Source organism: Eurypyga helias, unplaced genomic scaffold (genome assembly GCF_000690775.1).
Source record: "Eurypyga helias isolate BGI_N326 unplaced genomic scaffold, ASM69077v1 scaffold913, whole genome shotgun sequence".
Taxonomy (NCBI): Eukaryota; Metazoa; Chordata; class Aves; order Eurypygiformes; family Eurypygidae; genus Eurypyga; species Eurypyga helias.
The window spans coordinates 115,168-142,141 of NW_010241645.1; the positions used below are offsets into that span (position 1 = coordinate 115,168).

Sequence of the window (26,974 nt, forward strand, 5' to 3'; positions counted from 1 at the left end):
TGAACCAAGAGAATGTTATTTTATTTACTCTGATGAGATTTGAGATGATGGTGATCTGAAGAGCCAGCAGCAACTGGATGTTTAAGATTGTAACATGAAGTCATCAAACGTTAGTTACGTTCACAAATGTACTGTTAATCTGAATAGTGTGTCATGTTAATTTCAAAATACACTCTATAGAAGATGATCTATAATAGCCTTTCAAATACTTCCTTGGAAGACTATTCTATAATCAGAACAATTACAAACAATAGAACGAGAAAGCTCTCAGCCCAGTTTTAAGCAGGAGGCTGTCCCTCTTCATATGGTGTTCTTGGATAAAACAAATTCAAACAAAGCTGACGACCAAAAGAATGAATGGTAAATGTTGCTTCCTAAAACGCTGGTTCTAGTTGTAGCACATTGATATTTATTGTTTTATTTCAATCACCATGTTTTCAGACCTTCTGATCTACTGATGACCTGTTAAACTTAACTCCCAGGAAAACATGAAAGTAAAACATTATTCTTAGACAGATTGTGCCAGATATTTTAAGAGAGTAACTGAAAGGGATCTAGAAGTTTTATTTTAAATGATGCACAGGAGGTAGTACTACAACTCAGCTATACATGAATAGGTCGTAATGGATGTTTAGGTAAATCTTGAAATTTAATCTATATCTAGGACAGCATATTTTGTTTATTTATCACAGAATCATACTGGAAATGTTTGAGATGCTGTAAAGCTTTTTTATATTTTGGATTGAAAAATGTAAGTAATAACTGAGCAGACTAGAGAGAAAAGCCAATATGGTAACAGCCAGTCCCCAGGAGAAAAAACACCAAAAGCATAGTCTGTGTACCAAGATGACAATGGTTCTATAAATGGGTTGTGAGCAGATTCTGAAAACCAAAGATATTAAAGACAGATGGACCAACACTGTTAGATAAAGAACCTTTAAAATTCAGAGTTTTACATTTGAAACTGCAAATGAATCAGATGGGGGTAATCTATCATAGCAATATTATGCTTATAATTAAGACTACCAAATTCTTGTGCCAATAACTATACCTGAGCTTGTCATATGGGCATCCTTTATAACCAGTGCAGCGAAATAAGCACTTCTAGAGTGCAATTCCTCTCAGCCATGCTGGACTTACTTATGTAAGGATGACTTGAACAGTTTATCTTAGAACGATTTACTTCTCTTGCAGAGATATTACACAGCTAGAACATATGTACGTATCAGACTTCTGAAGTTGGATGTACCTTCAATATCAGATTCTGTAAAGTGTTAGGCATATATCTGCATCTTTAGGAAAAAAACATATGTTTCTAAGCTTAAATGTTTCTAGGCTGTGATGCAAGGACAATGTCATTAACCTGTCATCTAAATGTGATCCTGAGATCTTATTTGAGAAGTGTAATGTATAAAAGTATTCTATAAATGTAAAAGTGAAAGCAGAACCCAGTCTTCTGACTTCTTTGGCTGTGCAAGTATTGCTAAATGCCTACTACTCAGGAAGCCTTAACAGAAACCCTAGCAGTTTTTAATGCACTTGACTGAAAACCATTGGAATTGCAATTGAATTGCAATTGCTTCAAAAGCTTGAGTTACGACTGCAATTTCTGATGGCAATTTCCTTGGCACTTAGTGAGGTTTTGAAAAGTACTTTAGTTGCAATTAATAGAAATAATGGTGTATCTGTACTTTCCTTTGGCCTAAAACCAAAATAGTCTTGACTCTGATTGACATACATCCTATTAACATTCTCATGAATGTTAAGTACTACTTTTTTTTTTCTTTTTAAATGAAGTAAATAGGCTTGAATGTCTTTATTAGTACAAGACATGAAGCATGCAATTATTTGGCTAGCAAGTAAATAGCAACTGGCAAACTGTATAGACAATCTGGAGCTCAGATATTTGGACATTCTTGGTGGTCCCAGAATCTGAAGTGAAGACTGAATGGCATAGGGATTGAACTATTCTTGCAGCTGAGTGGGTGGTTCTTTGCAGTTCAGAGCTAAGACAAATAACTAGCAAAGGCAGGAAAATATTTACTGCCACTACCCACTACACATACTGCCACCATACATAATGTACTGCCATTGTGACTGAAAATAACTTTGCTGGCTGAAAGACTATCAAAGTAGCACAGTCTCCACCAATAATATGTTTGTAGACCAAACAATATGGAAACTACATCTCATATATCATCATGACTACATCGTCACTAGATTCACTGTTGGAGTCAGAACATATGTTCATTTTATCTAAATTCAGGCACCTGTAATGCTTACATTAATATTATGGTCTTAATAAGCTGCTCATGCAGGCAGGGGAAAAGGATGGGTCTTTCCAGAGGGCAATGCTGATATTAAGTAGGCTAAGTTACTCTGTGGAGGAGCATATTTCTCTCCATTCACAATTAGGGAATTTAGTTATTGGGTATATAGGTTGGGTCTCTCTGATAAGTTCTTACTTGGGGTGGACTGATTCTGAATCCACATGACTCAGAATTATTGAGAAGGGTACAAAGGAAATGATTAAACATCCAGGACCTGGAGGACTGAATAGGCCTCCTACAATTAGGCTATGGAAGAGAAGTAGTCAGAAAAAATTGCTTTTCTTTTTTTTCCCCTTGAAGATCCTCCGAATTTCCATCCAATATTAGTGCTTAGTATGACAATCTTCAGCCAGTTAAACATGCCATGTTTAATGAAAACACTTGATTTTTCCTAGTAACTGAATTGTTGAGTTTCATCATTAAACAACGTCTTCTGTTTTAGGAGGTTATATGGGAAATAATGCATAAATTCTAATTGATAACACACCACCCCACACACACCCCCACCCAATTCAACTGATATTCAACCTCCCTTCATTGTAATTTCTTCTGATGAAAAAGAAATCACAGTGGACATAGCAAGTCAAACAATAAGCTTAGCTGTTCCGATTGTTTCTTCTTTCAGAATGAGATCCAGTCTGTCTCAACCATATATACATCGGCCTTTAGGAGCCTATGTGTCATCTAAATTCCAAACATTAAGTCAATGATAACTGTACTCAATTCCCTACAGAGGTTTGTCAGATAAACAGTCAAATAAAGAAAGTCAGGAGCTGAGTTCTAGATATGTGTCCTCATTTTATAGATAGATAGATAGATATAAAATACAATCGCAAAATTATTGAAGAATTTTGATTAAGACGACTGCTAAAGGTTCCGAATCTCATACAATAGAGCATCTGACTAGCTATTACAGCTACTGACATGTAAGGACTTTGTGGTCTCCATTTTGAAACACAAGTATATATTTATGCATTTACACCCTTAAGCTACACCATGAAAGGCATCTTTGTAAGCTACGATTTTTAGTAAAAATAAATTAAAATTGTTCTGAATGCTACTGAAATAACAAACTGGGACAATCCATCTGGAATTCATTTTACTTATATTATGGGCTTTGTGTCACTGCTGTCCAATTTGACATCGAAAAGCACAAAAAATAACATTGACATAAGGATATCGTTATGTTTATACATACAGAAGCAGGGTTTTTTTCTGTTATTTTCAGAGTAGTATCCTCAGAATTGGCAACCTCCTTTGGCTTTTGGAAAAAAAATATCTGTGCAGGCATGTTAAAATGCAGCAGCAAAAGCCTGTGCAATGAAAAAGCTGTCAGTTCAGCTACTGTTCTTAGTGCAGTACTTCCATTGTACCCAATGGGAGGTTGGGAGGCTGGAACTGGGAGATATGCTTTCCCAGACGTGCTTTGAGCAAAAAGGTACAATATATGTCTGCTGGCTGCATCAATGCTTTATTTCTTGGGGTCCCTTAAGTCATGAGCATTGAAGTCAGTAGGGGCTTTTTTCTTTATGTGCCTAGTCTGTCTCCATCAAAGCAGAATAAACTCTGTTTTTTGTTTTTTATTTCCTGACACCACATTTGCTATGCTTATATAATACACATATTTTAAAACATCTAGGAAGCTTAGCCACAGTGGCTGCAGCTCTAAGATCTTTAGGTGTCTGAAAGAAAGAAGATAAAGGAGAAAGCAATTAGATCACTGTTCAGTAAGGACTGGGCAAAACTTAAGAGATGATCTGAGTACAACCCAAAGCTATATTAAAATATACTTTCAATAAGGGCAGCAATATTGAATATAGTAATAAAACATTATTAATAACAATAGATGTATATGAGGGAAGTGTCTTTATCTGATTTAGGAAAAAAAAGTCAAGAGTTTGACAGCCTTAAGCCAGAAGACAGCCCAAACTATAGGCTTATTCAGCTATCTAAAAGAATAGCTCCCAGTTCATTCAAGAGAGAAAATAGGTATCTTATTTAATTCTAAATATGCCTGTGTATATTTATAGGTACATAACTATGATGTGATTTACTCTTCACAGATGCTTATATCTTCCTACTTATTATTTGGAACCTAAAAGGCTACTTTACACTAGAAGCCTACATTCTGTTTTGCTAAATTTAAGTGCAGTGTCTTTTCAATTTAAAGGAAAAACCAATATATAAAACTTGGAATTAAACTGGCAGCAAGATGACACTGAAGACAGCTTCATCAAAGATAAATGCACTTACTTGTACTAATTTATTGTTATTTGATATATGATTCATTTCTTCAGGCAGATGAAATGTAGTAGAGCAAATGTGTCTAGACTTCAGTAAAATATTTAATATAGTGCTATGAGATGCTATTAGTCAGCTAAAGGGTTAGGGCTGGACAAGTATTAGCACACACCTTATAAAAAAAGTAAAGGAGAGTAACTGGGCTTGAAGAAGGTTTTTTTTTTTTTCCTGAATTCCAGAAGGATTATTCATGGAATGCATCTTATTTAACAGACTCATTTATGGGCTTGGCATAAAAACAAGCAGTGTGTTAATGCAATTAGCAGATAATGCACAAGATAGATGACCTTAAGAAAAAAGTGTTAGACTGAAATAAACTGAATGAAATTTTAATAGTACTGAGTGCTTGGTTGTGAACATAAAAGTCCATAACAAATGACTGCGTTAAAAGCTGCAGCCAAGATTTTTGGGACCCACAGGAAAGGAGAAAACAGAAATCTAAGGTCTGATCCCAGAGAGATTATTAGCTAAACACTGAGACTGGCCTTGAAAAAGGGGCTCTTAAAATCTACTAAGCAAAGTATTTTCAATGGAATTGGGAAATACTATTATAAAAGGCATGGGCAAGACTGCTGGAACTACCAGGTGAGAAGGTAGAAATTTTGTACAGCACTGTGAGACTTATCCAGCTTCCTCCTTCTGATGCCAGAACCCACAGCGAAGTTCTGTGAACATATGGTGACCCTGCTGCAGCTCAGAAGCCAGAGTTACTGACTTTTACTCAGGAAAAAAGTTAAAGCAGCATGATCTGAAAGGAGTCTCAAGTTGGTGGTGCACATGGCTCATGAAGCATTGTACAAGTGCACAGTGCTGTGTCCTCTCCATACATGATCACCCACTCATGACAGCTAGTGCCATCGAAAAATGGAACACACCAAATGTCACTAAAGTCACCGGAATGGAATACAGCAACATTTATGCTGATAGAACACATTTCTATGAAAAAAATTAAGTATAAACATCTGGGAGTCCATTAATCGGTTTATCTAGTCTGAGTTACTGTGAACTAATGAGCAGGAGATGATATAGGCCCTTGGGTTTTTTGTTGTTGTTGTTTTCTATGTCTTTGTATTCAGTGGCTTTGGCTACTAGAGAGATTTCTCTTGTGTAATTTACCCATTTTTAAGTGTAATAAGTTTTAAAGTTCATAACATACAATTCCCTAAATATCTTCAATTTCTCTTCTGCCTTATAAAATCTCATGAATGCATTCAAAAGGCAAAATGTTACTGTGAAGTAAAGGATTATGTATAGCAACCTTAAATCAGTATTTCTTTTACTTTCCCCTTAATATGTACTTCAAGTAAGGTTACAGAGTTTAATACAATGAAGAGCAGGTGAAGATAGTAAAAAGTAAACAGACCTCTACAGAATACTATATTATCTACATTCTTAATATTGGATTTTTGTAATGAATTTATATTTTTCTCTTGGGAGAATGGTCTTCAAATACACTAAAGGAAACTAGAAAAAACACCACTTTAAGGTTTCTAGCATATTTGCATGTTTTCCTGAGAGGTATAACAATTTTTTAGCCCTCTAACAAGCTTCAGTGATGAGGAGATGGGACTGCTGCAACATATGCAGACATCTTTATTTGTCAAATTATACTTATTATTTCTATAAAGTTCTAATCTAAGGACACTGAACAATGACCACATTACAAATTTTTAAATTCTTTGTTTAGAAATAAAGTCAATGTTACATTAACATCTCTGATCCATACAAATATCTGTATTTATTTTCTGCAGAGAAAAATAATGAAAAAATGTTTGAAAAAAAAAAAAGGATATGTGTTTATGTCATTAGATTGGAACTTCTTGTAAACACAAGCAAACATGCCCAGAGGTCAGTGAAAGAGTTTAACATCACAAATAGTTGAATTTTCAATGGAATTGACAGGTTTGAAAATTGATTAATAGTTCAATATAATAGTTAATATTTTAAAATATTAATGTATAACAGATAATACTGTAGATGCTAATAGTTAAAATAATATTAATAGTTAAAAATATTGTAGATGATAATATCTTGGAGCTGATATTTAGTCCAGATTAATAGTGCCATCTTCTTACTTAAGATTGATTAATGTGGGTTTTTTTGTTTTTCTTAACCTTATCTGAATGTATTTAAATGTCATCTAGTTATCAAGGAACTAATTAAATGTAACACTTAACAGAGAGTTGGGAAATATTTCATATACTCAAATACTATGGGTAAGTGCATATGAAGACAAATATACAATACTTTGTAAAATTATATCCACATCATAAGATGGGAGCACATTAAATGGATCACATGCTTTTGGCAACCCACAGGACTGAATGTTTTACTTATACAACTAAATGTACTAATAGAATTATCTATGAGCTATTAATGCATTAGTAATTACTCATGAATGATAATAGGAATCCATTATCATGCTTCTAGATGCATATTATATACCAGAAGATGTTGGTGCAACACATGCACTATGTCACCAGGTAGTTATTAGAATTATTCATAGTTCCTGAAATATCAGATATTTGCCAGGGTCAGCAGAAACATGTCAGTCAAGATAAGAAATAATTTAACTTAAAACTAATCTTGCATTGTCTTTTTAGTATTAGAAAAATATTTCAAAACAATCAGCTAAAAGACTTGAGGCATTGGAAAATATATCTGTAATCCTCTTGTGGGGCTAATTAACACCTTTGCGTTACTTTGATGTGGTTTTGTAGTTTAGGTTGTTTGATTTTGGATTATGCTATTCAGCATGTCTACATTACGGAGTGGAAAATGCAGCACTATGCCTACAGCAAAAAGTGAGTGAGGATATATTGGCACAGCAAGCACACTCAAGATTATTATGAACCTGTAGCACACTCAAGCTTATTATTCATTTCCTAAATGAGAAAAGTTGGCTTTTGCAAACAGGATGGTGATTTATCACAGCTGAAGTGAGAAAGCAAAGGTTAGCAGAGGCATAAGAAAATGAAACTCTCTCATGCTTTAGTTGAGTAAGAGATTGGCAGAGTTATGCTATTATAGTTTATGATATAGTTACACAGAAAAAAGGGAAAAACTTGAAATTCTAAATAATGTATCCATAATAACTGCAATCATTTGTAGCTTACTCCTCAGGGAGACATAGTATACAGGTCCCTCCCCTGCCCAGACCCCACGTCCTTTCAACATGCTGAGCAGTGTATCTGAAGCTCTGCTGAGCAGGCATCCCCACATCAGTATGTAACCCTAAGAGTTCTGAACGTGGGGGACACGGATGACATTAGGAGAAAACATTGAAACAAAACTGACTACAATCTTTACATTCTGTTCTTGGTTCCAGAACAAGTCACAGTTGCTAAGTTACTTACAAAACCCAACATTTTTCATATCCTGTTTCCCTAGGGACCAGAGTTTGCACCTATGCATAGTATCTTATGCTGTATGAATATACACGCACTGTAGAACGTGTTTAGCTGATGACACCATGCTGGGTAAAAGTGACATTTCACTGTCTTCAAGGTAATTACAGGTTAAAAATTGCATGATTTGAAGCAATATCGTCAGTGTGAAATAGCCTATTTTGCTGAAACCTGGACCTTTCCCTTGGACAAATTCCATGATACAGATTTCTTGGGGGCTGGACATACCCTTAGAACGAGATTTGTATTCATTAAAATAAAAGCAATTTCTTGCTTTTGCATTCCATACTCAAATGCTTCCTGGATTAAACAAGATTATTATTATTATTATTATTATTATGATGTGGTCAGCCTTAGCATGTTAAAGTATCTTCTAACTAGACATTAACTAACAGATTACAGATATGTTTTTCTTAAACTGTTGCTAATGGTAACTGAAGTTACCCCTGCTCAGTCACATCACTGTGGTAACATTACTTGTGCCCATTATTTCCCCTTGTCTATGATGTAGTAAGTGAATGTTTCCCTACTTTGTCTTCAAACTCAAATGGGAAGAATTGAGCCCTTTATTGTACACGTGAGATGTTTGGGATAGCAGAAACTCTTCTCACTTAGCTCTCTCGCTTCTGCTACAAATCAGTTAAATAATGATTATTCTATTCTGGAATAGAACGGACATGCAACAAAATACGAAACGGTCCAAATCAAAAAAATCCTAGCAGGAATAGGTTTAGTAAAGATTAAATGTAATTTTAGAAAGCGAATCCAGAGCATAAGCACATATTGAAGCATTGACCTGTGATTATCCCTAGTATTTAAATTTTTAATGTTCTTCCTGGCAACTGTGAAAACTAGCACTGTTCCAAATAATATTTGGGCATGGTTCAGGAGACAGTACAACAAGGACCATTCTACATGGGGGGTTGGATGACGTTATGTTGCTTGGAGATGAAGACAGTGGAACAGTTTAGTTTTATGGATGTATGCCATGTGCCTCTGAGCCATAAAATTATTTTATTTGGTAATATATATGCGGCCAAGGAAACCATAGTCTTTCACACTAGCAGGGCTTAATACAGCATTAATACTTCTCATACAGAAGGGATGACCATGGTTCCACAGCAGTACATGTTGTGTTGTAATTGCATCAGCTATAGCTCTTTGTTACTGATGTTATTTGTTATCTTATTTGAGAATGAGTGGCAACTGCAATTCAGATAATACTGACAAGTACTGAATATAATTTATTAGTTTTTTTCTATAATAAGACTGCTAACATGGAGTTGCTGACTATGTTCACTTTTTAGTACAAATGAATTTTAATTTAGTACCTGAAAACAATCTCTTGGTTTATTCATTTCTGTTTTGTAATTGAATGGAATTCAGCATAGAGGAAACATGATTCACAGTGACTTTCCTCCATGTATTTTTGTTAAATATCATAAAACTTTTTTCAAGATGATTAAAGTCATCCTTGATTCCAGACATTGTAATTTATTTGCTATAGTTTCATGCATTCATCAGTATGCAACAGAAATAACACCATTTTGAGCTTTTTGATCATGTGAAAACATTTTTCAAACTGACACTTTGGCTACTTCACAAAAATGCATGAAGTCCATTGATAGTGCAGAAAAAAGGTTTAAAATAAAGCTATGCCATATTGAAATAGATGATTAACGGAATATAGCCTAGTTTGATTAATCCGTGCATTCATAATATCTCACTTGACATTAGTAGCCAGTTGCTTCTTTTATCAAAATTTTTCTTATAGCATTTATATACAGGGAAAAAAGGAAATTTATCATCCTCCCAGTTAGTCACCTTTTTTTGTCACTTACCCATCAAAAAGCCTTGGCTTTCCAGGGATTGTTTCCACTACATACTCTTGCTGCCATAATATTTGGTTTCTCCACCACACACTCACTCTTCCTGTCTCTTTGCAAGATTATTTTTTCTTCCACAGCTTCTATGGAGTATAATGTTAACAAAGTATTTGAACAGAAAAAGCCATTGCTAGTCTATTTTCCATTTCACATGTCATGAAAACAATTTCAATTTGAGTTGACACACATGCACTAATGGTGTTCTTGCAAGGGAAAAAAAAATAAAAACAAGCATCAGCAGTACTGGAATCCTACACTTGTGTTTGAAAAACTTCAGTGTTTAGTGACAGATTATATGGCTTGAGTATATACCTGAAAGCAATAAAGTGTGAAAAGAAGTGGGTTAAACTACAATAAGTGAGAGTATCCACTTAAGCAGAAGCCAAATGATCACCTTCAAACCACTATTTTAGTTCATTCCAATTGTGGATAATCCTACAGAATAGAAATGCTCCCAAAGTGCAGAAAAGGTAAAAGAACCAGTAAATGTCTGTGACCACCTCTAAAGTTCTTACCGAGGCTTCTTCAAACTTTGACTCCACTCCTGTTCCAGGTGCATTAGCAGCAGCATTGCAAGTTATGCTCTTTGCACGCTAACAACTATCTCTGGTGTTAGCACACGTGGAAGAACAGAGATGCTGCTGCATGGAGGGGAGTGGGCCACGTCCACATGACGAAAGAAACAGAGCTAAGAATTTTTTTAAACCTGTTATAAAACTGAACTAAGAAAATTAATATGTGGCTCACTAACTAGTTCAGAGGAAAAGGAAAGCTCTTTACAGAAACAGTAAGCAAACCGTTAGTTTTAAGTTTCATGAGAAAAGACATTAAACACTTCTGTGTTGTGGGGTAGCAACAGAGAATTTGTAACTATGAACTGAGCTCATTAAAAATCTGCCACTGAATCTGCCTCTCAAAACATTTGCTGTCGTGTCTGTAAGTGAGGATGCTTGTTAGTAATAGCAATTACTGCTCACAGCACTAATAATTGATGTTTTCCCAGCAGTCAGTGCATGTTCTCTTTTCCAGACATAAAAAGTTTGTCTCAGTCATCTTCTTGCCGCGTTTCCCTTGCTTTTTCAAAGGCAATTTCCCTCTCCCTGCCTTGAAGCTCAAAGGCTCATGTCTTTTGAACTTGTAGGTGAATAAAATACCTGGCAAGCAACCTGCCAACCCTAGATCAGCTTTCAGTTTCAAGGTAGACTTCTAAGTGAGACAGAATACTTTCCAGAGTTTGTTACCTCACCATGTCTAAATGGCAGATTCCCAAGCACGGAGCACTGTGCAGACCTGTGTAATTATCTAGCACAGAAACCCTATTGTCACCTTATAATCCATTGATTTTCTGGGCAGCGTTGCTGGTGCCTGTTTAACATATTCCTGGTATTTAATATGTCTTAAATAAACATTACTAAATATGTGTTTTTATTTTTTTTCATGCTTTTTCCTCAAGGAGGTCATCAGAAAAACTGGAGATGCTCAGCAGACCTGAAAGTAAAACCTGCTACACCCCCAAATATAAACTGAAGTGCCAAAATGTGAAGATTAATTTTAAAATGCTGGGAGTTTTTTCCTGTTCTGAAACACAGCTCAGGTGCCACTGTCCACACCATTATCACCTATATCGTTCCCTGTGCACACATAATTAAGCAAAGCCTAATAAATTCCTATTGACAGTAGCAGACAAGAGACCCTAATTGAAGCTACGCCAGTACATATTTTAATGCTATTATTGCATTTTTAATTGAAATTGGTCTCCTCTTAACATGCCATACTTAACCTCTAAGTACAATGCAATGTACAAGAGTTTTGAGATAGTTATACATTAAAGGTGTGTAGTTAGGCATAAAGCCAAAGCTAAGTGCTCCTAGCTCCTGTGGAAAAGAAAATCCTCCCAGGAATGCAAATATTTATATTCAGAAGGTATCCGTAGTGATTTAACCTTCAACAATCTCCAATTCTTCAGAAGAAGGAAGTAGATTATTTTATAATGTTAATGAATGATTAGTATTCAGTTGCTATTGATTTGTATGCATGAGTAAATAAATAAGCACTCTAGTACCACCATCTCTCCTTGTTTATAAAATGTTAACAGCATTAAACTGACACTTAAAAATCTTTAAGCTTGACATGGGTTTCCTATTAGCTACTTTGTGCTAAAAATTGTCGTATTGTGTATAGATTGGTTTGCTGTTTGCTATTCCTAATTTTTAGAAGTGATAAAGAGAACTAAAAAAGCAAGTCACACTTTTCACACTTTTTATCAATGGTGGAAACAACCCAAAAATGTACTTTCAACAGTTCAAAAATTATGTTAGATTGAGGTTTGCTGGTTATCGACAAGCTCCCAGATGTGTACACCCTCTTCTGTGTGAGTTTTGCTTCTATCAGAAATAAACTTTGCACATAACTAGTCAAATTTTTTTACAGAGAACAGAAGGTAGATTTTAGGTCATTTAACCGATCGTCACTTGGATCTGGTTACAGACAAATGGGAGATATAACTGTTCTTTTTAAAAAAAAGGTTAAATACCTTTTTTGTTTGAGGAATTTTTGCATTATAAATACTCCATCAGCCCCTTCTAAAAGTAAAAATATACATAACCTGTATGTCTGAAGAACAACTGCAAAACAACAAAAGTATTCTGATTTGAAAAGAAACTGAAGGATTGACACTTTAAAATATATTATTTTTCTAATCCATATGTATTAGAAACATATTGAAATAATATGGAGTAAAACATTACAATTCGTTTACAGCATCAGTGCTGTCATTAATATAATATTTAAGTTAAATCTCTGAGTAGGAATACTTCAAAGTGAAAAGTATTTTTGAAGATTACTGCACTCCTTTGCAACTTTCTTGTACTGAGTGCTAACTGCCCAGTTCCTCAAGGAATTAGAGCTATTTAACAGAAGTGACAATAAGGATAGGTAAAACCCAATTCTATCATTGTAGAAAAAGAATTTCCCAGTACTGATGATGGGTCTATTCAAACAATGCTTCTGTTGAACCATTATTTAAATTTGCAAGATATTGCTCACAATTAACACAAAAATCACATATATCTACAACAAAAAAGCTTTCCAATTAATAAGAAAATACATGAAGCAGGCATTGTCTTCCTCTTAGTACTGTAAGTCATTTCCAATAAAGATCGAATAATAGAAATTGATGTTACAACTAATCTTTCTTCACAATAAGAAGTCTCTATAGTGCAGGAAAAGCTATAAACTTTTTTTGGTCTGCCTGTTTCTCAACCAAAGGACCTATCAGTTACTGTATATTACTGCAACATTCCAAGCATTAAATTAAATTATAGACAATAGAATCAAGTACAGTTTACATCTGTGGGGCATTAAAAAATGAGGCATGTTCAGCAGTTTATTTATTCCCAGTAGAAATATCCCTGTGAAAATAATGCTCTTAAAACATTCTTTCCTACCAGACTTTGCTATTTCAAATGCATTCCTCAGGCAATGTACATATTTAGTTTTTAAATGTGACATGTAGAAATCAACCTTGATTTTCTTGGACGGCTTGGCTTTCTTTAGTTGTGCTACAGTTTAGGTAACCTTATCACTCCCAAGTTCTAAACCTGCTACTGGACCTATACAAACAGCCTGAAGCATGCTTATTCAACAGGGCTACAACCTAAGCACCAAAGGTCCACCTGTGTTAATACATTTTGAAGGCTTCTGCCACTTATTACATGATTAATGTGTAAGGAAAGGCCAAATACTGTGGAGAGCGAACCTGCAATCTTTAAACACATGAATCTGTACCATGTGAACTAGCAAGTTACACTGTTAGTTTGATATCATTAGAGATCATTGCAGTCATAAAAGAAAGGGCTACAAATATTACTGGTATGTTTGGTTGTGCATTTTAAAATTTATATTAAACCTGTTTGGTAAATTGGAATTATTTTGGATTTTAATAGAAAGCATCATATCTTTGTGTTCCTCACACAGAAAAGTTCTTTCTGTAAGTCACAACAGCAGGCTGTATAAATAAATCAGAATCAGAAGAGCTGTGCATCAAGGGCCAGATTCTACACAGGTGAAATGTCATCTATGCCAGTGGAAATGAGCTCTACCCCTACATGACTGACCCTCAGAATATGTTCAGCAGTTCAAAACTACTTGCGATTTACAATACTATCTTCTGCACAATGTTCATGTCACCTTCTTTTGCTGCCGTGTTGTTTCTCCTGGACACACTAAGGCTGAATGGCACAATCATGGTCAAATCCATCCATTTCAAATATTATGCTCTAACCACATATATTTTTATTCCCTTTTTTCACCAGAAAAACTCATTAGAACTCAAAAACAAAATGCTAGTACCTGCAAGAGTTTGTAGCTTGATGTAAAATTTAGTGTTATAACTGTGTTGAGTTCTGTGACTGAAAGCACAAACTGGGTGATATTGGAAGATAGATGAAGGTGATTAAGCACAAATTAATCAGAATTTCCTAGAACTCCCGTGTAATTAAATTTATGATTATAGTAATATCCTGGAGACTTTGCTCCACTTGTTTTTTCACTTAAAGCTCTCTGACATAAGAATGTAAAAAGGACATAGATAAATATTCAACATGAAGAGATTCCTTAGATGTCTTTAATACAACTTACTTGAAGCAGAAGATGGTATTTCAAAATGCACAATTTGTGTTAAAGGAGTGATGCTTATTTTTTTGGTGTAAATGCAAGAACAGGGGCAGCTGGACTTAGTGGAAGCCACAGCTGCCTTGACAATGTCAAGGCACCTCTGCAAACACCATGGTTTCTAGATTCCAATGCAGTCAGCATCTATATTGCTGCCTTACTATAACAGCACATGTAAACCCTTATCACAGTAACCTACTAACAGACACATAGTGAAAAAAAATCCTTCTAAAAGACCTGCCTTCTGATCTTTACAAACTTTCTAAAAAGAAAAAGAAAGCAAACAGTGAAAATTCACAAAAATTCGGTTCTTTGAAATAATTTAATAATTGATACAGAGACATTGATAAATTGAGTCATGAATTAGCAAAATGCTAAATTTTGTTTTCAATAGCTATTTAGTATTTTTAGCATTTTTAAGAGATATTCAGATAATCATGATGGTCATGGCCAAAAGAAATAATAACCAAAGAGAAAACAGTTATTGCCAAATGGCATTAATAGCAGCACCAGGGTAGACTTGCACAGAAAATGTGTAAACATAAATTAGCTCTGTGACAATTTTTAGAGATGTCATTGAGATTTGTTTCAAAAAGGAAACAAAAAAATAAGTTGCAACAGGAAAACAAACTCAGAGACAGACTGCTGCTTTCTTTTAACAAAATTACATTTGATCTATAATCTTCTGAAAATATAGATCCTCCTCATAGTTATCATATTTGTACATTTATTATTAATTTGCCGACACTACTTTCATTAGCATAGGTTTAGATCGCAAGCAGCCTTGCATATATAATGAGACCTTTGTGTGAAATAGCATTTTATATATACATACAAACATACATATGCACATGCACACGCACATTCACAGAATACTTTCTTCAGATGCCTGTACTTCCAAGGAGATGGATGTAAATATTCTTTTTTATCTTACTGTTACACAGAAATATTTTACTTGGAAAGGTGACACATCCAACTATTGACCCAGTATCAATATCCCGAGTACAGAGAATTCTGTTTAGTGTAAATTGTATCATGGAAAATGAAAATGGAAAAATGAACTGGAAGACAGTTAATCTTTCTCCAACTAGTATATAACTATTAACTGGAGCAGACTGTTAAAGGCTGCCTCTTACCTTTTTTTAATTGGCTCACCTAATAGCAGATTTGGTGCTTGGCATTGGAGATTATTCTGAAGCAAATAGATCTGACTGTCATGTTATTTGTATCCTTACTGCTGAATGACTCAACACAATTCCTTCTCTTGTCCTTGTAGCATTTGCTGTTTTCTTTCTTTCTTGTTTGTTTTTTTTCTTTCTTTCTTCTTTCAAAAGCAAGTATATACAATAGTGCTGTGTTTTGACAACTTTATTTTCCATTCCCTCCAACAATGGAAAATGGTGAGTTAGTGTTTTATAAATATCTTATGCTCAACTTGAACAAGGGTATGAGATTACAAAACATGCAATGAAGACCATTTGTGTTTGGTTTTCTTCCGACATAAATATGACACACATCATGGCCCATGTTGTCTCCCAGTGCAAGACAACCACTGGTACATAAGAGTTGTTTCTGCAAGTCTTAGACTGAGAAATATATCCCTCTGCAAGAGAGCCTATTGAAATCAGAAACTGTTTGTATAGATAATACTTATTTCTGTGAATAAAGCTGGCATAAATAAACTTGATATAATGCATTTACATCTACACAAACGAGCATTTTCTAATGCTTTTCCTGGGTTTTATTTTACTCTAAAAAGAAAGCTGTCCCATTGCTGTAAGACCAGACACTATTTTGTGATATCCTACAAGAGTCAGAATAGAATATTCCCAATTCCCTTGAACTTCAGTTCAGCTTATATACCAAGTGGCAGAACTACTTAAGTGTAACATTTTCCTCTAAAGTATTAATGAAATGTAATATAAACAATTAAATAGGTTTCAGCTAAATAATATATGTTTAGGACCTATTCGTTCCTAAGAGTACTTACTTGTGACAGTTTGATAAATATAATATTCTGTGACAAGCTATTTCATACAGTTCATTATGTTCTTTTTATATATTTTCCATAGTATCAGGAATGGAGAATTGTATCCTGATGGATAAAGACTGGTGCAACATGCAGCAGATATTACAAAATTAATATGTCCTCAGATAGTCCCATGCTCATAAATGATATGCTGAATAAAAATTTCAGGTTTTATTGTATTCTAAACAAAATATCTTCAAATCTTTCATATTTATATTAAAGCTAATTTTCTCAAAAGTCAGTTTTTAACATTTGCCTTGTAATCCTGTAAAAAGTTTGTGAATGTTGCTTTCTCCATGTCTTTTCTTCTCTACATCTTCATCTTTCCACCTCTACATCCTACTATGAAAAGTCCATAGAAGTTTCACTAATGAAACACCTATTTCAGAAGCTCTTTTGGTTTTACAGGCAGCTAAGGTTTATTGAAGATTAAAATTCCTTATAGAAAGAGTAACAGTAAGTGTTTCAAAAGCATGAAGAAGCTCTTTGTTGGCTATCTGGATCTTAGGGTTTTTTTTGTTTTTTTTTTTTTTTTTACATCCGCCAAATATTATGAAATAATGAAATTGAATGTTTCCATTGATTAATATTTTGCATTTAAATGTTTTAAACAGAGACTTCTTTTTTTTTAATTAGTTAGTTGACTTACAATAAAAAGATGACACTGTTTTATTCAAAATAAAAAATGTCAAATTATCAAAATAGTTCCATCACATTAATGAGAAAGTAACATGTTTTTTCTATGTTTGAAAATTATCTGTATCTCAAGATTTTATTCCAGTTGGGATGGAAACATTTTTCAGTCTTTAGAAATTATTTCACTGCCAGAAAAATATTCAATCTCAGTTCTAATAACTCATTCTGCTCCCTTTTTCCTGAGTTTACAGTTATGTTGCAAATTTCTAGAGAAGAGTTGGTCAGAGTTGTAAATTTTTGCAGGGCTGAGCAGTACCTAATCTAGTAATGCAATGTGTCCCTCAAGGGTCTGTATTGGGACTAATATTATTTAATTTCTTCCAGAAGAACGTAGATAGAGGCATTAAGTGCACCTTCAGCAAGTTTGTGGCCAACACCACGCTGAATGGTGCAGATGACATGTTTGAGGGACGAGGTGCCATCCAGACAGACCTTGACAGGTTGGATGAGTGGGCCCATGTGAAGAATGTGAAGTTCAACAAGACCAAGTGCAAAATCCTGCATCTGGGTCAGGCCAATTCCCAGTATCAATACAGGGTGGGGGATGAAGGGATTGAGAGCAGCCCTGTGGAGAAGGATTTAGGGATACCGGTGGATGAAAAATTGGACATGAGCCAACAAGATTACTGGCAGCCTAGAAAACCAATCATACCCAGGTTGCATCACAAGAGTTGTGGCCAGCAGGTTGAGAGGGGCTATACTTTCCCTCTACTCCACTCTTGTGGGACCCCATCTGGAGTCTCACCTCCCCCCCCCACCTCCAGCTCTGGGGTCCCCAGCACGAGAAAGACATGGACCTGTTAGAGTGGGTTCAGAGGAGAGCCACAAAAATGAACAGAGGGCTGGAGCACCTCTCCTATGAAAAAGGCTGAGAGAGTTGTGGTTGTTCAGCCTGAAGAAGAAAAGGCTCTAGACCTTATTGAGGACTTTCAATATACAAACGGGGCTTATAAGAAAAATGGAGACTTTTTACCAGGACTTGTAGTGATATGGCAAGGAGTAAATATTTTAAACTGAAAAAGGATATATTTCATTAGATATAAAGAAGAATTTTTTCACTATGATGTTTGTGAGACACTGGAACAGGTTGCACAGAGAAGTTACAGCTGTGCTATAATTGGAAATGCTCAAGGTCAGGTTGGACAGACCTTTGAGCAACATGATTTAGTGGAAGATGTTCCTGCCCATGGCCTGGACTATAGGATCTTTGAAGGTTCTTTCCAACACAAACCTCTCTATAATTCTATGATCCAGTCCTCAGATCACTATGGGCTTCTGCACAACATACTAGTATGCAAAAATGAATCCACTGTATCAACCCCTCATTTGCATAGTATCTCTATTATTTTAAAGATCAATAGGGCTTGTGAGAACTAAAGCCTATTGATGAAATGCTCTCACGCTGTACCCACTGTAAAATCAGCTATAAGGAGAGAAGACATGCTGACCCCAAAACATCTGAAGGTAAACAATAATGCTAAACCAAGCATCAGGATGAAGGTGAATTTCTAAAGGTACAGTAAAGAAATATACCCTGCAAGTGTATGGTGTTTATACATACTATGCAAAATGAATCAATGCAGAGTCCTACTGAGATGATGTTCTATTTTGAAGGAGGAAGGATGGGTAGGGGGTTTTCTATGGTTACCATCAGGTCAAATGAGGCTACAGAGATGTTACTGGTAATTTAAGGAGATTGTTTCTCCCCACTACATGTAGATTTCTCTACAGTTTGACAGGCCTTTTATTACCACTGGGTATTTTTCTAAAAGCACCTGTCGGAAACAAATGAACAGTGTGGGAAAAAAAAGGAGGGAGAGGATGCATACACATATCTATGAAGGTTTGAGGATAATTGTTCATAATGCAATTCATAATAGTTTTGTGAGCACCAATAGCTGTCTAATATTAATTTTATTCTCTGGTTACAATACTTAAGATCAAATGTGCTGAGTTCTACCAAATCAAAGTCAAATGGCAGAAGCATGTCTCTGGTTTTGACTATTAATATTTACAGAGTTATTAATTCTGAAGGTTTCAAATATATCTAAAGTTATTAAAATAAAATTTTATTTTTCTCTTTCTTCCAAGGCATTTAACCCAACCAGAATTTTACAGATAATTAAGCATACTGGGAGAGAAACAATAGAGTCAACAAAGATTCATAAAGACAGTTATTTCTATGTATTGCTTTTCATTGTAGTGCTTAAAATTGCAAACACTGACAAATTACAACCTTAACTTACATGTAGAATGTATTTTGAGTTGGAATTCATCTACATTTAATGATGTGTCTAAAACTTAGTAGCATTCCTTAAAATTTAGAGCATAGAAATATCTACTTCTAAATTAAAAGTGTTTAGATTCTTTTTTATAAAGGAATTTAAAAATTCCATTTGGGAATCCCTCTTTCTCTTATTCCAATAAAAAACACAGCTGGACAAATATCTTAAACTAGACACCCGACTTTGAACAAAGCAAAAGCTGAATCTGACATATCCCACCTACAATATAAGATTTTGAATTCATTTATAAAAAGAAATAAAAAAGATAACATAATTAAAATAAAGCAAACAGACCTTTAATGTATTCAGGTTTTACTAACATTTAAATTATTTTGGACATATCAAGAGCAGGATTAAATCATGGATATGCTAGTGTTAGATAACTCAGATTAGGTATGTCTTCTGAAGACACTGAGGTTTAGCAGCTGAATACTTATGTCCTTCCTGTGAAATAAATATTTCCAGAGAAGCTATTCTCTTCAATTAAATAGAACAGATTTAGGGTAACAGTGCACCCATTTTTACATAAACCCATTCACTGTTGTTTACAGTTGCTGTGCTTAGTAAAACAAGGGTTTATTTCAGTGTGTGAGGTGTAGCAAATCTTTATAAACTCACCTATAGAATATTATATCAGACTCTGCATCTATTGTGAGTAATTTCTTTGGCTAAGAAAAATATACCTTGAAAGTTTCCCTTCATCTTTTGAGTTGTTTCCATCTTAATTCTCCCTCTGCATTTTGCTTTTCTTACAGTGACTCCTTTCTCTTTCATTCTGTTTTTTATTGTGTTGATGATTCCAGATAGCCTTACATATACTGTCAATCACATGCCATCCTGCCCAAGAGCATATGCCCCTGAAAATCACATGGGATAGTTCATTTTTATCCATCTTTTTCAAAGGAAATTCAATTTAACAGTCATTTTGAATAGCATAAAACCCTGACTTTTGGCATCTTCATTTTAAATGAAAGCACCAGATTCCTTTTCTGTCAAAACACAAGATCTCTCCATAGGAACAATTCTATGTTTCTCAGATTGGTGTGGTAATGAGCATGTAGCAAGCGGTACACCTTAATAAATCAAGTCCTCAAGAGACTGGACTGTCTGTATTTCATCAGAAGAGGGCTGTGATTATTTGAACCATATGTATCTCCTAAAACTCGAGAGCTTCATAAATTGATTCTTTCACTTGTTAAGACTATTAAGATATTAAACATAATGTAAAATATTTTCTGTAAGCATAATTTAAAGAGGACAATTCTTTGTATACTTATTTCATTAGAAATACATTGGATGAAGCAGATAACGTGCTCAAAGAGTGAGTCATACTTAGACTGGAATAATTTAATATTAAAAAATTCCGATTTATATTTCTGCTGGAATGTATAGGCAAACACACTAAATATTTTCTAGATGTTACATATCATAATTTTAAATAGAAATATGAAGGATTAAGACATGGAATAACATGAGTTGTTGTCTTAAAGACTTTCAAGTTCCGCTTTAATTTTTCTGCCATAAGATGAGTAGAATTAGGAAAAAAAAACCATACCCTTTGGTTTATTACATGTTCCAGTTATAGGTTTTCCCAATATTCATAGAAAAAAAAAATAGAAAAGAGAATTTTGTACTGCATGCAGATTGAAAATATACTTGTCTTCCCAAATTGTACCTTTTAATTTCAGAAAATTTTGCCTCTGTAATTTAAACAAACTCAGAAGGATAGTTAGTTTGAAATTTTCACTATAATTTAAGCTTCATCACTGGATCTGCACATTGAGAGGAAGAGCACCAAACAAAATTATTCATGGACTTTGCTGCATCAGCTAATCCAATTACATTCTTCAAATATAGCTAGATAGCCAAACTCACCTGCTGTTAAGAGCAGAGGTTGAATTGTGTGAGAGTAGTTATGGACTAATAGGGTTTTTCTTGTCATTACTAGACTTTGCTGTCTGTCTCCTACCCCGCCAAGGTTCTGAGGCATCTGCCTGGCAGCCCCACAGAGAAAACCTCAAGCAGAGAAAGTTCATACTTCAGTCTCCCTCACAACTTTTTAAATGTATCTCCTACTGATTCATGTTCCCCAAATAAGATACTAAAGTAGCTTAAGAATTTTGTTTTAAAAGTATAGTGGCAACTTTCAGCATTACTACTCTCACAATTTTACATTTAGCTTGCTATCTGCAGTTAATTCTGCCTTTAAAGTTCTTGGCTCAGGTTTTACTAGCAAACCTCACGTGGCAGCTTTGACTTCAGCCATGTCTGGCTTTTCTATTGCTCAGCTGGTTCAGTTGCTTGTTGGTTCACCTGAGTTAGTGAATCCTTCCACTACCTGGCAAGCAGTATCATGAATGTAGTTAGTTTTGCAGCAACATAGAAGACTGATGACTGTGAGCACGGGAAAGTAAAAATTGCTAACGCATTATCTCATATTCAGCAGCATAGATTTTTTTTTTTTTTTAATGAGTTTTGGTCTCTATATTTATTTTCCCAGGGAAGAACTCCTGTTACCAATTTCATACAGAATATTGCCAGTTAGAGGTCTTAACCTTGTCAGAAAGATTCAAGCACTTGTAAGATTATATTTTTGTCCTTGTGATGGATGACTCTTTAGGGTACCCTTCAATAGTAAGCTGCCTTAAAGTACTGGTGGTTTAAAACTGAAGGATGCTTGCACTGCCTGATATTACTATTAACCTGTAGTTCACAAACTGTATCAAGCCTGATTTTTCAGGCTCTCCCCTATGTCTTCTTTTTTGAATTTCCCCCTTTTTGTTTCAGTCCCTTTCTTGTCACATGTAAGCAAATTTTGGTTATCACTTGTCATCTGTACAACAATAAGCTGAAATAACTAAAATTATGTAAGACTTACCAAATTCTTACGAATTTTTTTCCACTGTAATATTTATATTCTAGGACTAACAATTACTGATATTTGGAAACACATGTTGTTATTCAGGTGTTCACATGACCTTGACTTTATATCTGTGGCCTTGTATATTATTGATGGGAACAGAAGGCAATCCCAGTCACTACCTCTTCCTATAAAGCAGCACTGAGACGTCCCCCTTACATACTCAACATGTTCAAAGTGCCAGACTCATTTGTCAGTGCCCTGCATCTGGAAAACATCTTAGCTGGAAAAGTGTTCTGCAGAATGTAGTAGTGTGGGAGGTGAGACTGTATTTCTGTAGAATTTAAAAGGGGAACCAAAGATTTTTATGGGGGCACAAAAGGGCAACAGCAATAGACTTGTGCAGTTGTGATGATGTAATGCTATGAAAAACAGAACAGAGCAACAGTAGCTTTTTCACTCCCTGAGAAAAAAACCCAAAACACTACAGTATTATTTGTCTATAATCAAGGTTCAGAGTTATATCTTACTCACTACATGTTTAATTTCTGAGAACATGTTACACAAGAGAACTCACTCTATCTGGCTGCTGTGGAGCAGCAATGAGGGGTTTTTTGCATTTAATGTCCTAAGCATATTTAATTATCAAGCATTTATATGTAAAAAATATTGAAATAACATAGTAAAAGGCTGACAATTTTTTTTTCTTTGTAATAGAATACATGGATGTTTTAATACAACCTTAGAAGTTAGAAATAATTATTTACTGGTGATTAAAACATTAACAAAATACATTGCTTGACAAATGGCTAACAAACCGACTTGTCAGAAAGGATACAGCATGAATACATTCACCAAAGAAGATTTTCTATAAGAGAAACTATGGTATGCAAAGTAAGTCCGAATATTTGCCAGCAAGCTCTGGCTTTTAAAACAGCAAGAAATAAGCTTTGTTCTCTTAGGAAATGAAATCTATATGTCCAGACTTGCCTTACGGTTTTCACAGGTAAATGAAGTGCCATGTAGGAATATGTAAATATTGAACCAGTCCTTCCTCTGTTGAGTAAAAGATTGTTTGTACTCTAATAATGTAGTTTTAGTTAATGGTGTTGAGGTTTTAGATTAAAATGGCAGAATACTATAGTAAAATGCTGAATAACTTTTTCTCAAAAGTGGGGATCAATACACCAAAGAAACTAGAAAATAGCAGTAGTAGTCTTTTCTCTTCTGTCCTGTGTGCTGAATACTAACAATATATTCTGTCTGAAGAATTAATCCTTTTTCTCTTTTTATTTTTTTACACAAGATCTTTATAGAAGAAGGGCTTTTTGTCACAAAAATCAACAGAAACTCTATAAAAGGAAGAGTTTATTCAGCTGAAATCTTTAGCCATTCCCACATGAGAGAGTAGCCAAAGTTTCTAGTCCATGTGTTAGAACAGTTTATATACTGTGTCCATTAATTAATATAAAATGCATAGACTATTTTGAGCACTAGAACCAGAACTTCTTTCCCAGAAAAGCAATTTAACTACTAAATTAGAGTCATGCTACTGCTTGTTCAGTCTTTCTGAAGCTTGAATATTTTGTTGCACAGCTTCAAGAGGAAATGGACAAAGCATCCATCCTTTCCTATCAATCTAGTAGCTGATAACTTGTGATTGGACCTCTTTATGGAAAGAGAAAGATTTGGGTTTCAATCCATTTACAAAAGGAAATTGAACTCATGTCTGCTATTTCTCAGGTGACTGTTTTAGCCACTAGAATATTTAAAAAACATTAGGCAGCACTATATTTTCTCTGGCCAGGTTCTCAAAGAATATTACAGTTGCACCTGATCTTCTAAGTAAGCTAGATGGGCTCAGCATAAATGCAACTATTAAATCCTAGTTATTAGTTAGAAGAACAGTCTCTTTTTGGGTTATGCTGAAGCTTAGGCATGATCTAGAAACTGAACTTTTCAAATTAAGTGTGTGAGCATGACCAGGAGCAGAAATCTTGACACCTTGAGGAGTCTGTAGTCACAAGGTGACCCTTACAAGCGTAAGTTTCTTCAAGGTAAGTGAGGGTAGATTTTACAGAAAGCTGCTTTGAGCTTTTTATTTGTTTCACTCAAAATTGTGCTGTGATTTAAATCACTCTGGTTATCTCAACCCCGCAGGTGCCAGGATCCATGAACTCACAATTCACCAAATGAGTGTGCAGGTTGTGTGAGATGCTGTGGCTGCAGCACCTCATGTCTGGAAGCAGTACAGCTGCATTCCTGAAGTGCTACATCGAAGACAACCAGCTTTGCTGAAGGGGCATAGCACTACTTGAATGATACTCTACTGCTTCAAAACCTGGGTCATTTACATCAAGTCAGACCACAGTGAGATTCAGTTGCCCAGAAATGACAGGACTCTAGTGCCATTTTATACTCCCTGATATCGCACCCATTCTCCTGGCATTCATAAAGTGTTGTATCCTACTTGCTTACACTATCATAACATCTCAGATATCCCACAATGTCCAAAAATCCTAGTACCTTTCAAAGGAACTACATAAAACATACATGTTTCAGTAACAAAATCAATCCCAAGGTTCCACTGCTCAGTGTTTTCCAGCCCTTCCAGATGTCAAGTTCACTTCTGTGCTTGTCTCTACACCCACGGCAAAAACATGCCCGTGTAGCTTTGCTAAGAGTTACCCTTAGAAATATCTCTTTCTACAAGTTTGATCTTGAAATGTGTTTAATATTATCAACTTCCTATTAAGACAATGAGAGTTGCAGGTGCCTTACATGAGTGGTTTCTAGTTTATATGGTCATGTGGAGGACTGTTCATTGCGCCTTGTGTTCTCATTGAGAAGACAAGTGATATCTCTGATGCATGTAAAGAAATATTGTCTCATTTATGAAAAATTTGCCTTCAGGACAACATGAAAATAAATCAGGGGAAGCTACCACAGTATGCTTTTGTGGCTTGTATGTAACTAGATTTTAAGATGCAATTCTTTTAAGTCGAAGACTGACTAAAAATAAAATATATTGGGTGTCCTTTATTCTAGCAAATAAAAAGTGGCTTTATCTAGGGCCAAAAGAATATTTCTAGTTCTGCTTTCGTTCTGTTTCTAATCTGATCACAAGCAAGCAATGTTCTTCTGAAACAGCAATCTGCTGTATTTTCTTGGCTAGAAAAGCTTGCCTTGAAAGGACCATTTCCACACTGCTATGCAGTTTTGTGCTGAATGTATCACTGTCAAAAAAAAATATGTACATCCACTGGTCAGCACGCAAAGCTTAGGCAAAAAAAGGCTCTTGTTCTGCTCACCATGATGTTCCTTATGGAAATTTGATGGTGTAATATTTGGGTACCTTATGAAGCTGCATTCTCAGGTTAAAGATACACATCTGTTTCGGAAAATCACAGCATATACGGATGGCATATATAGCAACCCAAGCAGATACCATAGTGATAGACCTGTGCAAGGACTTTCTCTGACATCTAGGACCACTCCTCTTGCAGAAGACCAGCTGTGGCTCTATGTGGCTGACAAGATGCAGCATGGGCAAATGAACACAACTACTCATGTGGCACATGAGCTGGAGCTTCCCCTCAAAGCTGAATGATGGCCCATTTGTTTTCTTCACTAGCTCTGGGACAATCCCACTTCTCCCAACATCAGCTGATGGGCCACATCCAAGTATTTGGGAAAATTATGCTTAGGGATAGTTGTGAGAATAAACTAAAAGGAATTTAGTTCTTTTTATCAAGAGTGATTTTTGTTTCTTCAGAATAAAACAATTTGCCACAATACAGACATAGGAACACAGTTCCTTTCCACCAGTCCCAGCTCCCCTGTTTCAGAGGCGGTCCTAAAGTACTCTTTGTAATGATTTCTTTTGTAGGCTTCCTGACAGCAAAATGGTTTTCATCCTCCCTGACCTGCTGCAAGCCAGGCTGTGCTCAGCATCATCTGCTTGAGAGTGCAGAGGCACCCCTGTGTTTGCTTCTTTCTTCCTTCCCGAGGCCTGATTCCAAGTTTCTGCAACATTACCCAGTATGAATTTCCCTTTCTCTGTGGAAGTGACTTTAGCCTGGATCACATGCAGCTGAGCCCCAGCTCCCCATAACCGGCCAGTGTATTTCTTGAGAAAATCAATAATCACTGGGAAAATTATTATAAATATGCATTTTACAGACTTCATAGTGTTCTCAGTGAATTTAGTGGCAATACTTCCAATGAACAGAGTGGAGACAGTTTTGGGCTTAAAACAAACCACCACATCCCTCCAAAAATCAAAACAACATTGTGCGTACAGTGAAAACCTGCAGTATGGCATGCCTGAAGGAAAGATCAGGAGACAATTTCCAGTAATTCTTTTCAGTTTCCATTAGTTCATTAATTTTTTTTCCCATTTGCAGTTCAGGTCCTAAACAGTATTTTTTCCTTTTCAGAAAATATTGACATAACTTATTTTCCCGCTTCCCCATCTCATGATACATTGAGCACGAAGATGATGATGTA

The 26,974-nt window shown here is 35.3% G+C and overlaps 1 protein-coding gene across 1 annotated transcript in view; it reads left to right on the forward strand.

Annotated features, from left to right (window-relative positions):
• The window catches only part of SEMA3E (sema domain, immunoglobulin domain (Ig), short basic domain, secreted, (semaphorin) 3E), a gene marked incomplete at its 3' end in the record, with an annotated part of 120,574 nt that overhangs the window by 41,355 nt on the left and 52,245 nt on the right, over nt 1–26,974 (forward strand). The window lies entirely within an intron of this gene.